At 42.1% G+C, this 16,891-nt stretch overlaps 1 protein-coding gene across 2 annotated transcripts in view; it reads right to left on the bottom strand.

Moving 5' to 3' along the window:
* Positions 1 to 16,124, bottom strand: part of rhoh (ras homolog family member H) — a 42,894-nt gene extending 26,770 nt beyond the window's left edge. The window contains exon 1 of one of the 2 annotated variants that reach the window (XM_073064801.1): positions 15,871 to 16,124. The gene's annotated coding sequence lies outside the window, so the exon portion shown is untranslated. Of the gene's footprint in view, positions 1 to 15,310; positions 15,481 to 15,870 lie in introns of those variants that run through there. The other variant, XM_073064802.1, reaches the window with a different exon arrangement.
* Positions 16,125 to 16,891: the final 767 nt, after the last annotated feature.

Consider the following 16,891-nt stretch of genomic DNA (forward strand, 5'->3'; position numbering starts at 1 on the left):
AATAGGATTAAATATATAGGTGCTCCAAAGATAAAATTATTGGTTATCTGGGGAAATAAATAAATATACATATTAAAGCTATTATGAACTCCATGGAGCATGTGGGTATCTTCCGAAATCCAGGCATTCTTTCTTTCTTTCTTTTTTCGTTCTTTCTTTTTTCTATAGGGATATGTCAGGGGGGAAGGGTTAAGGGAAGGGGGGAAGGGTCGATAATTTTCTTTTTTCTTTCTGTAACCTATTTGAAAATACAATTTTAAAAAAAAATTTTAAACCTGTCATTTCAGGCAGACCGGGCTCATCAGCCAAAGTTGGCAAGTCATAAGAGCATAAGATAGAGGAGCAGAATTAAGCCATTTGGCCCATCAAGTCTGCTCTGCCCTGACTAATCAAGAATCTATCAACCTCTGCCTTATTCACCAGTCTCTAGCTAACGAAATTCCTCCTCACCTCAGTTTTAAAAGGATGCCCCTCTATTCTGTGGTTGTGGCCTGGGGTCCTAGTCTCCCCCACCATAAGAAAAATCCTTTTCACATCCACTCTGAGGCACTTCAACAATGATTCAATGGCTTCATTTGATATCAGAGAATACATATACAACCTAAAATCCTTACTCTCCGCAGACATCCACAAAATAGAAGAAAAATTCCAAATGATGAATGACAAAAAAATTTGCAAGAACCCCACAGCTTCAACCCCTATGCACAAGCTGCAACAAGGACATCAATCGTCACCCTCTCCCTCTCTCATTCCAGCAGGAAGCATCACCGCCCACCAAGCAAGCAATAGCAAAGCCCCCAGAGAGACCATCATCTGCAGTCCATCAAAAACCAGCATTCACTCAACAATTCGACATGCCACTGGCTCTTCCTCTCTCACTAACAAGGGAGAGCACAGTATCGGCCCCTCCACAGCAAAAAGGGAGACAAGTAGCTCACTGTTTCAATAGGTTTCATGAGGTCATCCCTCATTCTTCTGATTTCCAGTGAGTATAGGCCCAGGGTCATTAAATGTTCTTCATATGACAAGCCTTTCATCTCAGAATCATTTTCGTGAACCTCTTTGAAACCTCTCCAATGTCAGCATGTCCTTTCTTCAAAAAGGGGCCCAAAACTGCTCACGATACACCAAGGGAGGCCTCACCAGTGCTTTATAAACATTACATCCTTGATTTTCATATTCTAGTCCTCTTGAAATGAATGCTAACATTGCAATTGCCTTCCTCACCACTGACTCAACCTGATATTAACCTTTAAAGAATCCTGCACAAGGACTCTCAAGTCCCTTTGCACCCCAGATTTTTGAAGTTTCTCTTCATTGAGAAAATAGTTTATCCTTTTACTTCTTCTACCAAAGTGCATCAGCATACACTTCCCAACATCTGCCACTTCTTTGCCTCATCTAGAAGGAAAACTCTGATCCCAAGCCTCCACTGCTTTGTGGCTAAACCCATTCATGAGGAAGGCTTCAAAGTTCAAATTATATTTATTATCAAAGTACATACAATATATATCACCATTTACAACCATGAGATTCATTTTCTTGCCAGCAATGACAGTAAATATAAAAAACGCAATAGAATCAATTAAAGACCTCAACCAATAGGACAGACAACAACCAATGTACAAAATCAACAAAATGTACAGATAAGAAAGAGAAAGACAAAAACAAAAATACAGAGAAAAAAATTATGATAAATAAACAAGCAAAATTATTGAGAATATGAGATGAAGAGTCCTTGAAAGTGAATCCATAGATTGTGGGAACAGTTCAGTGATGGAGTGAATGAAGTTGAGTATCTCCACTGGTTCAAGAGCCTGATGGTTGAGGAGTAATAACTGTTCCTGAACCTGGAGGTGTGGGTACTGAGGCTCCTGTACCTTCCCCTTGATGGCAGCAGTGAGACCAGAGCAAGTCCTGGGTGGCTGGGGTCCTTGATGATGGATGCTGCTTTCCTGGGACAACTTTACCCATAATAGATTGTGCCATATCCACTACATTTTGTAGGCTTTTCTGTACCAGGGCAATAGTGATTCTATACCTGACTTTGATGCAACCAATATATACACATCTACAGAAGTTTATAAAAAAATTTAGATGACATTGCAAGTCTTTGCGATCCTCTAAGAATGTAGATGTGCTGCCATGCTTTCATCGTAATGGCACTTGCGTGCTGGGCCCAGGACAGATCTGCTAAAATTCTAACACCGAGAAATTTAAAGTTGCTGGCCCTCTCCACCTCTGATCCCCCGAGGAGTACTGACTCAGGGACCTCTCGCTTCCTCCTCCTGACGTCAATAACCATCTCCTTGGTCTTGCCGACATTGAGTGAGAGGTTGGTGTGGCACCACTCAGCCAGATTTTCAATCTTCCTCCTAAATACTAATTCATCACATTTGATTCAGACAATGACAGTGGTGTCATCAACAAACTTAAATATGGTATTGGAGCTGTGCTCAGCCTCACAGACATAACTATAAAGTAAGCAGAGCAGGGGGCTAAGCGCACAGCTTTGTGGTGCACCTGTGCTGAGGGAGATTGTGGAGGAGATGTTGTCTCCAACCTGAACTGACTGGGGTCTGCAATTCAGGAAATTAAGAATCCACTTGCACTCAGATGTACTGAGGTCTAGGACTTGAAGCTTATTGATGAGTTTTGAAGTGATGATAGTATTTAATGTTGGATATTTCCTAGGGGATTAAATCCAGTGGAAAAATCTAGAGCTGGAGTCCCTAAGGCAGTCCTATGTTGAGTTTAATGCTGCCTGACAACTCCTGCGATGCTGCTGGTGCCAAGCTGCATCGGTTTCTGCCGTTCCTCTGGGTTCATCCGCAGCATGAAGAGAAGGAGCCGGCTGCATGAACAAACCTTGTTCTCCATATCATGTTGCCCCTGCTTGCGTATATAGTCAGCTAGTCAGCTAGGATGCAACATTCATGGTCAACTGACCAATGAAGGATCTTGATATTACACCACCAATGACTAGGGTTCCATTCTGCTGCTATCTGTAAAGAGTTAATATGTTCTCCCTTGACCACATGGGGAAGATGTGTGGTTTAGGAGGGCAATTCGTCACATGAATGTAACTTGGCAACACAGGCTCATTGGGCCAGAAGGTCCTATTACTATGCTGACTCTCTAAATAAATTCTTAATAAAACAAATCTATTCTAAAGGACAAGATTAAAAGACATTTAGAAACTATCAATAGAATTAGGCAAAGTCAAAATAGATCTTTTTCTCCAGTCCTGCTAAAGGGTCTTGGCCCAAAACGTCAATGTACTCCTTTCCATAGATGCTGCCAGGCTTGCTGAGCTCCTCCACCATTTTGTTGTTTTATTAAGAAAGGAAGTTGCGTTTGACAAACCTACTGTAGTCTTTCGAGGACGTACCTGGCAGAATGGATACAGGAGAACCAGAAAATGTGGTGTTCAGTATTTTGATTTTCAGAAGGCCAATGGTGAAGTTGCACTAACGAATTGCTGTACAAAATGAAAGCACATTGGGCCAGGTGTAAAATACTGCCACGGATTGAAAGCTTTGTGAGGCCCTCCGCTGGCCAAGGTCAACCATGGATATTGTGTGCCAGCTGTCTACATGATAGGCAAGCCAGGGCAGTACCATATGGAGAGCAAGCTTTTGCCCGTGTAGCAGACTCCTCTTTTCCCCACAGCTGATGAATCCAAAGGAATGGCAGAGAGTGACACGGTTTGGCATCAGTGGCATCCACAAGAGTTGCCAGCCAGCGTTAAATTCAACGTAGAACTGAGTCCAGCTCTACATTTTTCCCCTTGGGGTTTACTTCCAAAGTCTTCCCCATGAGTGGATTTCACAGCAAGGCAGTGGAGTTTTCCTCTTCCTACACGAGTGGCCTACCACAGCAGACAAACTCCATCTACCCAAAGCAACTGGTTTTAAGGCACCAGTAACCCAGTTTCATGGTTCCACTGGGTTTAGTAGCAAAGCCACACGTGAAGGCCAGAAGCTTCCCTGCACTTGGTTGTCAGAGGCTATTTGAGACACACACTATAGGGAGCATTTAATAAGTAGTGGGAACTTACCCCCACTACCACCCTTGTCTATAACAATCTTAAGAAACCAGTGAAAATTAGTTCACAGAAAATAGAGAAGGACATTGAGCAGGGAAGGTATGACTAGTGAAGTACTGCAGGCCCCAGCTATTAAAACATAGAACAGCACAGGTGCAAGCCCTTCGGCCCATGATGTTGAACTAATTAAACTATTAAGTACAGACACAAAGACATTCTGTAGATGTTGGAAATCCTGAGCAATGCACACAAAATGCTCGAGGAGCTCAGCAAGTCAGGCAGCATCTACGGAGGGAAATGAACAGTCAACATTTTGGGCCAAGACTCATTATCATCCTGAAACGTCGACTATTTATTTCCCTCCATTAATGTTGCCTGGCCTGCTGAGTTCTTCTAGCATTGTGTGTGTTGTTAAACTAGTAAATAAAACTACTAAACTAGCTTCTTCTGTCTGTACGTAATATAGATTATATATACACATATACAGTACTGTGCAAAAATCTTAGACATGTAAACATTCTGTAAAGCAAAGATGCTTTTAAAAATAATGAAATAAAAGTTACTAAATATAAAAAAAATTATAAAGAGCAGCAAACAATAAAAAAAATCAAATCAAAATTTGGTATGAACACCCTATGAATTTAAAATTGCATCGTATCTGTTAAATACACTGTCATGCAGCTTTGTAAGAAAATCGGCTGATAGGTTTTTCAAAAAATCTTGGAGAACTTGCCACAGTTCTTCTGCAGGCTTTGGCTGTCTCACTTGCTTCCGTCTCTCCAGGTGATCCCAGACAGCCTTGATGATGAGATCAGGGCTCTGTGGAGGCCATAACATCTGCTTCTTTTCTTTATGACCTTGGCCACGAGTTTGAGATCATTCTCCTGCTGCAGAATGAAGTTGGGACGGATCAAACGACTCCCTGATGGTATCATGTGAAGAATGAGAATCTGAACATTGTCTGAACATTGACGATTCCATTAATTCTGACAGGTCACCAATTCCACTTGCAGAAGTGCAGCCCCAAACCTGCAGGAACCTCTGCCATGCGTCACTGTTGGCTACAGACACTCACCAACGTAGCACACTCCAGCTCTTCTTCGGACAAACTGCCTCCTGTTTGAGCCAAAATGTTCAAATTCTGACTCATCAGTCAAGAGCACTTACTGCCATTGTTCAGCACCCCAGTCTTTGTGTTTTTGTGCATAGATGTATCTCTTGGCTTTGTTTCCACTTCAGAGGAATGGCTTTTTGGCAGCAGCTCTTCCATGAAGACCACTTCACTTCTGACAAGACTTCTCTGGACTGTAGGGGGATATACTTGGGTTCCAATGGTTTCTGTAAGTTCAAAGCTGATAGCAGTTGGATAACAACACACACAAAATGCTGGTAGAACACAGCAGGCTAGGCAGCATCTATAGGGAGAAGCGCTGTCGATGTTTCGGGCCGAGACCCTTCGTCAGGACTAACCGAAAGGAAAGATAGTAAGAGATTTAAAAGTAGTGGGGGGAGGGGGAAATGCAAAATGAAAGAAGACCGGAGGGGGTGGGATGAAGCTAAGAGCTGGAGAAGGGAAAGGATCATGGGACGGGAGGCCTCAGGAGAAAGAAAGGGGGGGGGGAAGAGCACCAGAGGGAGATGGAGAACAGGCAAACAACTAAATATGTCAGGGATGGGGTAAGAAGGGGAGGAGGGGCATTAACGGAAGTTAGAGAAGTCAATGTTTGGATTCATTTTGACAATAGAGGAGGCCATGGATAGACATATCAGAATGGGAATGGGACGTGGAATTAAAATGTGTGGCCACTGGGAGATCCTGCTTTTTCTGGCAGACCGAGCGTAGGTGTTCCGCGAAACGGTCTCCCAGTCTGCGTCAGGTCTCACCAATATATAAAAGGCCACACCGGGAGCACCGGACGCAGTATACCACACCAGCCGACTCACAGGTGAAGTGTCGCCTCACCTGGAAGGACTGTCTGGGGCCCTGAATAGTGGTGAGGGAGGAAGTGTAAGGGCAGGTGTAGCACAAATTGGCTTCTTCCAATTCAGAAGGGATGTCAGTTTGATGTACCTTTCTTTTGCTGCACTCAGTCTCCATGGCCAGCCATTGAGTTTCTAGTCCCCAACCTTGCCTGTTTCTCTGTACTTCTTCAGAAGAGCTTGGACAACAAATCCTAAAACTCTCCTGTCTGCCATTAAACTTCTACTTGGGAGGGACCTTGCAGATGCAGGATGACCAGTTGTGTCTGGTTGCTATGCTCACTCTTGCCATGGGGCACGACTTGATAATTTGAAGGTTAAACTGTCGCATCTGTCACACCCTCACTTCTTAGTTTGGTTGTCCTTCACCCAGTTTGATTCCCTCTATACCCGTTCCTGTTTCAGCTAATTAGTTCAGTTCTTTCAATTCATTCTGTCACAGATCATCAGCACCTGTCTGTTTAATCATGCCCATCAACTAATCATGTTTTTATTTGAAAAATGGTCTATTACTAAATGCTCCCTTCTTTAATGAAGTGCTAAGATTTCTCTAACATTTAATTTTTTTGAAAATTAACTTTTGGAAATTTAAAATTTGCTCTTTTGCACTGAACTAACGCAGAAGACACAAACATCTGAAGCAAAATTTATATAGAAAATCTCGGGTGCCTAAAACTTTTGCACAATACAGTAGATATCACACAAACAGGTCTCTTATACAGACACCTACATAGCATCACCTACATAGCATCACTAGTCACAGACCTCCTGCCTCAGTAAGTCCCTTAGTTACCACTACTCTATACCTTCTATAAGCCAAATCTGAACTCAGGTGGCCATTTCACCATGGATTCCACACATCTCAATCTTATGGATGAGCCTATCATATGGGACTTGTCAAACAACACCTTGTTTTCATAGTCCTACCCTTATCAATCACCTCACTCAGGCTCAAAAGATCATTCCAAATGTACTTTAATGATTTTAAACAACAGACCCAAATGCATACTTCTAATTTGACCAAGACATTAAAACAACGTGGGATTGTGAATTGTCAGGACACAGAGGGACTTCAAGATGAGATGACCAAGGTGAGTGGCTATGCAAACAGATGGCAGATGTGGGGGTAATGTGGAGAAATGTGAACTTGGGAGTGTTAATCAAACAGTAACAAACTGGAAATTGCTGATGCACTAAGGGATCCAGGTGCCATTGTACTGGAAGAAAACGTGCAGCTGCAGCAAATAATGAGAAGACAACTGGTAAGTTGGCCTTTGCTGCAAAAAGGTTTTGAGTACAGAAGGAAGGAAGTCTAACTTCAGCGGGCCATTTGATGACGAGCTTTGATGAGACCACACCTAGAGCACCGTCGTAGTGTCACACAACACGGAAACAGGCCCTCTGACAATCGAATCCACATCAATCATTTATACCAATCCCATTCTTCCTTAACTCGCATTTCCTCAACTTCTCCTGAGATTCTACCACTTTCGTGCACGCCAGGGGTGATTTACATTTGGCCAATTAAACTACCGACCGCGTATCTTTAGGATGCACAAGGAAACCTGCCCCGTCACAGGGAGAATGTGTAAACTCCGCGCAAGCAGCACTGAAAGTCACAATTGAACCTGAGTGGCTTCACTGGAACGGCAAGCCAGCAGTTCTGCTCACTGTGTCACTCCTATTGTGTGCTGCTCCGGTCTCCTTATCAAAAGATAACTTACTATAGAGCGAGTGCTGGAGAGATCAGGTCATCATATGATGAGAGATAGCGTCATCTAGGCCCGTATTCACGAGAAGTTAGAAAAATAAATGAGAACCTTATTGCATGAGCAAAATTCTGACAAAGCGTGACAGACTAGATCTTAGACATGTCTCAAGCAACAGTTACAGTCTCAGGATTTGTGGCAAGACATTGGAATTGAGGTGAGGAAGAGAAATCTCTTCACTCAGAGAGTGGTGAGTCTATGGAATTCTCTCCCACAGAGGGCAATGGATACTAGGTTGCCGAATTATTTAAAGGGAAGATAGATTTCTAGACAGAAAGTACATGAAGAGGTATGAGACAAGAGTAGGTATGGGAAAAAGTATGGTTTATAGAGAGCCTCACTCATCAACGTACTACGTGGCAGAGCAAAAGGCTGAATGACCTACTCCTGCAAATAGAGCACAGTTTGTTATGTTTCCCCTCTCGCTGTGAAACAGGGGCACCTCTTTTTCCCTTATTAGGGAGAGATAGAGAGCCTGTGGTATGTCGAATTACCGGGTGAACGAGTGTTCTTTGGGTTACTGAAAGTCTGTGTCTTTATTGATGCTTTGCTGCACGCTTGAGTGCTTGGTGGGGGGTGCTGATGCTTTTTTGCTGGTGGGGGGGGAGGATCGTTGCTTTGCTGTTATGCGTGGGAGGAGGGGCTTTGGGGTTCTGACATTTAACTCTCATTCATTCTTTGGGGCACTCCTCTGTTTTCGTGGATGGTTGTGAAGAAAAATAATTTCAGGATGTATATTTAATACATTTCTCTGATATTAAATGTACCTTTGAAACCTTTAACAGTACAGCACATTATAGGTCCTTTGGCCCATGATGTCATGCCAACTCAAACTTACTCCACAATCAATCTAACCCTTTCCTCCTACACAGCCCATAATCCTCTATTTTTCATGCCTTTCTAATGGTAAATATTTCAATGGTATCAGTCTCTCAAGTCAAGTTTATTGTCATTTCGACCATAAACTGCTGGTACAGTACACAGTAAAAACGAAACAACGTTCCTCCAGGACCCTGGTGCTACATGAAACAACACAAAACTACACTAGACTATGTGAGACAGCACAAGGCTACACTAGACTACGTAAAACAACATAAAAACTGCACTAGACTACAGACCTACACAGGACTACATAAAGTGCACAAAACAGTGCAGGGCAGTACAATAATCATATAAACAAGACAACAAGCACAGTAGAGGACAAATTACAATATAATAATAAATGATGTAGATGTCAGTCTAGACTCTGGGTATCGAGGAGTCTGATGGCTTGGGGGAAGAAACTGTTGCACAGTCTGATCATGAGAGCCCAAATGCTTCGGTACCTTTTGCCAGATGGCAGGAGGGAGAAGAGTTTGTATGAGGGGTACATGGGGCTCTTCACAATACTGTTAGCTTTGCGGGTGCAGCGTGTGGTGTAAATGTCTGTAATGACAGGAACAGAGATTCCAATGATCCCTTCAGCTGACCTCACTATCCGCTACAGAGTCTTGCGATCCGAGACGGTGCCATTTCCGAGCCAGGTAGTAATGCAGCTGCTCAGGATACTTTCGATACATCCTCTGTAGAATGTGGTGAGGATGGGGGGTGGGAGATGGACTTTCCTCAGCCTTTGCAGAAAGTAGAGACGCTGCTGGGCTTTCTTGGCTATGGTGCTAGTGTTGAGAGACCAGGTGAGATTCTCCGCCAGGTGAACACCAAGAAATTTGGTGCTCTTAATGATCTCAGTAGAGGAGCTGTCGATGTTCAGTGGAGAGTGGTCGCTCCATGCCCTCCTGAAGTCAACAACCATCTCTTTTGTTCACATTCAGAGACAGGTTGTTGGCTCTGCACCAGTCCGTTAGCCGCTGCACCTCCTCTCTGTAAGCTGACTCGTCGTTCTTGCTGATGAGACCCACCACGGTCCTGTCATCGGCGAACTTGATGATGTGGTTCGAGCTGTGTGTTGCAGCACAGTCATGGGTCAGCAGAGTGAACAGCAGTGGACTGAGCACACAGCCCTGGGGAACCCCCATGCTCAGTGTGATGGTGTTGGAGATGCTGTCTCCGATCCGGACTAACTGAGGTCTCCCAGTCAGGAAGTCTAGGATCCAGTTGCAGAAGGTGTTCAGGCCCAATAGTTCCAATCAGTTTCTGAGGGATGATTGTGTTGAATGCTGAACTGAAGTTTATGAACAGCATCCGAACGTATGTGTCTTTTTTGTCCAGGTGGGTTAGGGCCAGGTGGAGGGTGGTGGCAATGGCGTCATCTGTTGAGCGGTTGGGACGGTACGCAAACTGCAGGGGGTCCAGTGAATGGGGCAGCAGGATCTTTATGTACCTCATGACGAGCCTCTCGAAACACTTCATGATGATGGATGCAAGTGCAATGGGACAATAGTCATTGAGACAGGACACTGAAGACTTCTTCGGCACGGGGACGATGGTGGCAGCCTTGAAGCACGTTGGAACGGTGGCGCTGCTCAGGGAGATGTTGAAGATGTCAGTGAGAACATCTGCTAGCTGGTCTGCACATCCTCTGAGCACTCTACCAGGCATATTGTCTGGTCCAGCAGCCTTCCGTGGGTTGACCCTGCACGGGGTTTTTCTCACATTGACCACGGTGAGACACAGCACCTGGTCATTGGGAGGAGGTGTGGTCTTCCTTGCCACCACGTCATCACCTCTAGCACTAACCCAGGTTTTGTGTAAAAAAACTACCTCCAACATCTGCCCTGAACATTCCTCCACTCACCTTAAAAAGAGGTCTTCTGTTATTAGCCAGTGTTGCCTGGGAAAAAAATGCTGGCTCTGCGTTCTATCTAAGCCTCTCATAATCTTACACACCTCAATCAAGTCAACTTTTCATCCTCCATCACTCCAAACAGAAAACAGCCTTACCGTGCGCAACCTTTCCTCATACAACATGTTCTCTCATTCGGGCAACTTCAAGCTAAATCTCCTCTGTATCCTCTCTAAAACTTCCACATCCTTCCTATAAGGAGACAACAAGAACCGAACACAATACTACAAGTGTGATGCAATGAGAGTTTTATAGAGCTGCAACATTACTTTGCAGTTCTTGAACTCAATCCCCTCACAAATGAAGGCTAGCACACCACTAGGCTTCTTAACCACCTATTGAATAGTGCAGCAACTTTGAGGGATCTATGGACTTAGATCCCAAGATTCCTGTTTCCCCACACTGCTAAGAATTCTGACATTTAATTTTGTACCCCGCCCTCAAGATCAATCTTCCGAAGTCCATCACCTCACACTTTTACAGACGGAACTCTCCCAACTCTGCGTCCTAACTACATCCCACTGTAACCAATGGCAACCTTCTTTCAACACCACCAACCTATGTGCAGACTCAACATACAAGTCATTTATAAAAATCATAAAGGAAGTTCCAGAACAGTTCTTGGTAGAACACCTCCAGACAGAACATCTACTACCACCCTCTGCTTTCTGTGGGTGATACTAATGCTAATATACTGACAAAGTTGAGTAAATAACGGTATCCAAAAACAGAAGAAGCAGCATAAAAGCCAGGACCAACTCCTTCCACCAGGCCATCAGACTGATCAATACATGCTGATAGAATTGTATTTCTATGTGATATTGACTGTACTGTTGTACATACTAGTCATTATAAGTTACTATAAATTGTTCATTTAGACGGAGACATAATGTAAAAATTTTTAATCCTCATGCATATGAAGGATGTAAGTAATAAAGTCAATTCAATTCAAATATTTGGATCAAAAGATTAACTCATTATTTCTGTACTCTTTATATTTTCTTATGACATAGGCTATTCAACCATTTCACTTCTCCCAGTAACTCCAGTGATCTTATCTCTCACTTACCTACTCTCTCTCTAACATACCCAACTACAACCCAATTTTTTGACCATTCATCTACATTCAGGGAAGTTATAGTAGCCAATTAATCTATCAACGATACAGGTTACGGGAAGCAAGCGGAGCACCTTGAGGAAACTCCGTTACTTCTTTGTCCCCAACACCTGCAGATTAATTTTATTTGAACACCCACAACAATCTCAAAATTTACTCACAACACAAAGGAATGAGACTTGGTGAACAATAAAGACTGAACATTTTCAAGATGACCTGGACACCTCAGCAGAATTGAGCAACATATGCAGTGGAATGTACAATTTTATGTGTAATAGTGTGATTAATATATATTCCGATTGAAGCAAAGAATGAATCATGTACACAATAGAAACAATGTGATAAATATCCAATAATCAATGAATACAGTGGGACAAATATATTTAAATAAATCCTTCAAAAGTCAACTACAGGACCATAAAGCTTTAGAAGGGCTATAAGTGTTGATTCAGGGTCTATCTCATATAAAGTACAGAGCAAATTTATTATCAAAGTACATATATGTCACCATATACAACCCTAAGATTATGTAATTTTCTTGCAGGCATATTCAGTAAATCCAAGAAACACAAGTCAATTTAAGACCGAACCCAACAGAATGGACAAACAGCCAATGTGTAAAAGACAGCAATCTGTTCAAATACAAAATAAATAATAATAATAAATATCAAGAACATGAGATGAAGAGTCCTTCAAAGTGAATCTACAGGCTCAAGAATTCAATGATGAGGCAAGTGAAGTTAAGTGAAGTTGAGTGAGGTTATCCCCACTGGCTCAAGAGCCTAGTGGTCGAGGGGTAATACCTGCTCCTAAACCTAGTGATGTGGATCTTTTGAGTGGCACAAGGGCACAGCTAGTAGAGTTGTTCCCACATGGCACCAACGATCCAGGTCCGACCCTAATTTCCAATTACATTTTTGTGGAGTTTGCATGTTCTCCCCACAAATTCCCTTTGGCTTCTTCCTACATTCCAAAAACATGTAGGTTTGGAGATCAATTAGCTCATAGTACTTTCAAATGAATTAACCCATATGAGTCAAAACATATAGCCTTTCTAAAGCTTTATGGTCCTGTAACTAGTGTTTGAAGGATTTATTTAAATATATTTGCCCTGACTATATTCATTTGTAAATTGTTTACAGCATGTAAATGAGTGGTAGAATCTACAAGTGTTAATGGGGCTGTGGGGAGAATAAAAAGAGATTAGTGTTGGACTAGTGTAAAAGAGCGGCTTAGTGGTTGGTATGTTCTAGTTCAGGCTAAGGGCCTGGCTCCATACTGTATCATTTTATAACTCAATGAAAAGTAAATTACTTTTTAAGTACAGGGCTAGCTAGTAGAGTTTTGGAGGAACACAAATTCCCTGAAAAGCGAGTCAAAAGAGCACTGAAACATGTGAATAAAGTGGCAACAAAAAGCACAGATAACATTACAGAGATTCAATTGCTTCCTCGTTTTGCTTGTGAATTAGGTGCATTAACAATAAAGAAAGCAATATATTAATATCTATTCTAATTCATCTCAATAGTTCTTCAAAAGTCACTATAGATCTACAAATCATGCTGTTGTATTAAAATAGCATCATCTCCATATAAAATGTGTTAGAGAAATTTTCCTGTACAATTTCTGCCTGTGTATTTATGAGCTCAGGATCTTTTGTGCTACAGTTTATGGGACAGAACTCAACACATGGAGTTCATAATGAAAATTCAATTCTTTAAGATCAAAAAATACTACCATCCAGATTATATAATCATCCTCAATAATAAACTATAACAATAAGATGCAAATTAAACACTGTTCACTAGCCTAAATGGAAATGTAGCATTTGTACTCCTTTCCAGATATAAATACCCATTCCAATCAAATCCCAACAGGCTGTAGGCACAAAAATTAATTTCTCCTCCAAAAGAATTTTAAAACCTAAACTATCAGCATGTAGTAGCTCATTCACTGTGGAAAAGGGGTTGAGAGGCATGAAATTTATAAAAAAATCCTTTGCACAAAGCAACTCAGAATTTTACATCTACTGTCCAATATTAAGCCAAATTATGCTGTCATTATTAGATTAATCAGATGACACCATACACATCAACAGAAAGTATTTCTACAAAACATTTACGATACTTCAGATCTGAAGCTATTCAATTTGCTTCAGCCTGATATGTTTGTAGACTGAAGAAATATGATACACCCTGAACCATGAGCTGGCAAAGACAAGTTGCTAAAACACAGCTGGAGACTTCTAATAAGACAGTTCTTTTAACAGATGTCTCCTTCAGTTATCATGAACAAAATGAATTTCCTGTCATGTATCAATGCACCCACAACAAATTTTCTTTTCCTTTTTGTTAACCAAAATATCTATCACACTTTAGACATCTTAACCCATTTTTGTCTTCTAGCTGCCTGGAAAAATCATTTATGTTAAACAACAGAGTACTGCGTGCCACCCACATGTCTGTGCATTTGCAGTGGCCATGGAATTTTATACGCAATAAGCTTCCTGCGCTAGTCATATCGACAACAAATATGATAAACGCATCAAACCTTCTTACAAGCATCTGACTCTGCAAAGCACAGTCTTTAAGTGAAGTAAAATAAAATTCAGTAAAGCAGTTCATTTTAATATATATATAAATATTTGAAAAGCACACTTCCTCTTTTCAGCTCTTAATGTTGGTTACCGCCTGTTTGGACTCAATAGTCTAGAATTCTATTTAAGTTACCAATATTCTTTTTTAAAAATGTTAATGTAATAAAACATCAAAAATAATCTCTTACTGGAAATTAAAAAGTTTAGATTAATTTATGTTGTTCATTACTACACAAACCAAGCCTAAAAAAGTATCATTTTACATGCATTTATTGGCCAATAGACTAGTTCATGTGCAACAAGGCCTCCTTGCACAAATGTCATGTTGTATTTAATCCTCTGCAATACATGAAAGTTCATGTGAGGTGAACAAAGATGCTGCCTTGGTCCACAAAAGAAGGTTGGCAATATTTATCTAATGATGTAGTGTTTTTGGAGAAGGTTACATCTACAGTGTCATTGGGTAGGGAGCTGCAGGATTTAGACCCAGGAATGATGATGGACCAGCACATATTTCCAAGTCAGGATGTTGAGGAACAAGCAGGTGATGGTGTTCCTTTGGCCTGCTTGGTGGAAATGAGCTTGGGAGGGGCACTGGAGTAACTGGAGCAGTAAATACAAAAACACTTTGTTAATGGTACACATGTAGGCATGCCACAGTAGTCGTGGTGGAACGAATGAATATTTAGGGTATAGGAATTAACATGTGTTCTTCCAACCAAAATGGCCTAATTTAGCAAAATGTTCAACAATGGCAGTATATATAATTACCGTTAGAAGATTTACCCAGTACTTATAAATCTCTTAAACATCTAAGAGATTTAAGTGTGGAATTAACTGGCTTGAGTTACTGGTGTGGGACACTATAACCTTAACGTATATCATAAAATCCAAATATGTATGATATACATTGTGCACCATATGGTGCGCAATATGGACACATATTACACTCATCGGTGTTTCTTTACTGTTGTAAATGATCCCATCCGAGCAGATTATGACGGCGTTTTCTTCCTACCTGGTCTTTTCTTCTTGCCACACCTAATCTTTCCAGCTTTCCACGTTGACTTCCACCCCGGGAATTTGTAAACTGTCTCGAGCCTCGTCTACCCCGCCAGTTGGGAAGGAAAAGCACCTCACCGCCGCTACCGACTGAGACAGAAGCCGGGCGCCGATCGGCTCGGCTACCTCCTGATTGACTTCCCAGAGTATACAGAGCAGCAACTTCTCTCTGACTTCCGCTTCCCCCGCTCCGTTCCAGCAACACGAGTGATTATTTAGCAAGTTTTAAAACCACCACCGTTAAATTAAGTCTCAATTCAGATTGTTTTTTAAAATTCACATAAACAATTTACTTTTAGCCCCTAACCCTGAATTTGGAGTGCGTCTCATTAAACGTTACCGATCAAATCCAGGGAGCCGAAAGAAGGGCTTGGTTATTGATTCTGATTTGTGTCTCATTTTCTTATTTCACAGGCGCGTATAATTTATAAATTATATTCTGTATTTGTCAGTACTTCTGCAATTTTTTCATCATATCACCGTACTTGGCAGAATCAAACTCTTTCTCTGACTTACCTCCGCTGTCCTCTCCACTGGCGTCGAACACCCCAGTCACCAAATCAAACTGGTGAAGCTAGCGTGAGTCTTTGCTCATTCACGGGGTACCTGGCCCATCCTTCGTGCGGGACAACACAGAGCAGCGTGAGTGTTAGTTCCCAAAGAAAACCTAGCATCTCAACACCGAACAGGGCGCATCCATCCAAAGGCGCAGCCCTGCGTTACCATGTCGGAACAGGAGGCTGACTTCTCTGCAAACCTCCTCCACTCTTAGCTCAGTAGCGCATCCTGTATTGTAAACAATACAGCTGTAGGCAGCAGCTTCACAACACCCTTTTTTTGTGGTTTGTGCTTCGCAGAAATGCTAAAAGACAACAGCTACTAGGTGAATGCCACTCAATAATGCCTCACGTTGCTTCAGCTCCAACATGTGACAAAACTGGTACCATTAGTTCGAAAATGAATGGAGTGAAACACGACCCACGAAGCTCTCGACTGTCCGGACAATTCACTTGCGAGTCAGGCAGGAATCCAGTAATAGGAAACATCTTAAATAAAAATGCAGGAAATACTCAACAGATCTAACATTCTGTGACGAAAGTAACTATGCACAGTTACTGGGAAAACGCAAAATGGTGGAAACACTCTGCGGGTCAGGTGTCATCAGGGGAAAGAGAACATTTCAGATCAAAGACTTAATCAGAAATCGTATCGATCAGAAACACTTTGGGAATGTATTTGCTAAAAATATCATTAATACTGTTATGAATGTACCACAGCTCTGCGGGGCCGAAGGGTGCGGGGTAGCCCCCTCCTTTGTGAGAATCGCAAGATCACTATTGAGTCAATTCAGGAGACGCAGGAGATGAGAGAAAGACATGCAGAATCCACAAGGCGTTGGAATGTGCCTTGGCCTCCGAGAGGCGGACCCACTGATACCGGCTATTGTCTCTTGGAGACGGACTTGTGTATTGCATCCTGGACGATGCATCGACGCCCCATGCAATGAAACGAGGGGGAGGTTGGTGGAGGGAATGCA

The sequence above is a fragment of the Hemitrygon akajei genome, chromosome 13 (genome assembly GCF_048418815.1).
Source record: "Hemitrygon akajei chromosome 13, sHemAka1.3, whole genome shotgun sequence".
NCBI classification, from domain to species: domain Eukaryota; kingdom Metazoa; phylum Chordata; class Chondrichthyes; order Myliobatiformes; family Dasyatidae; genus Hemitrygon; species Hemitrygon akajei.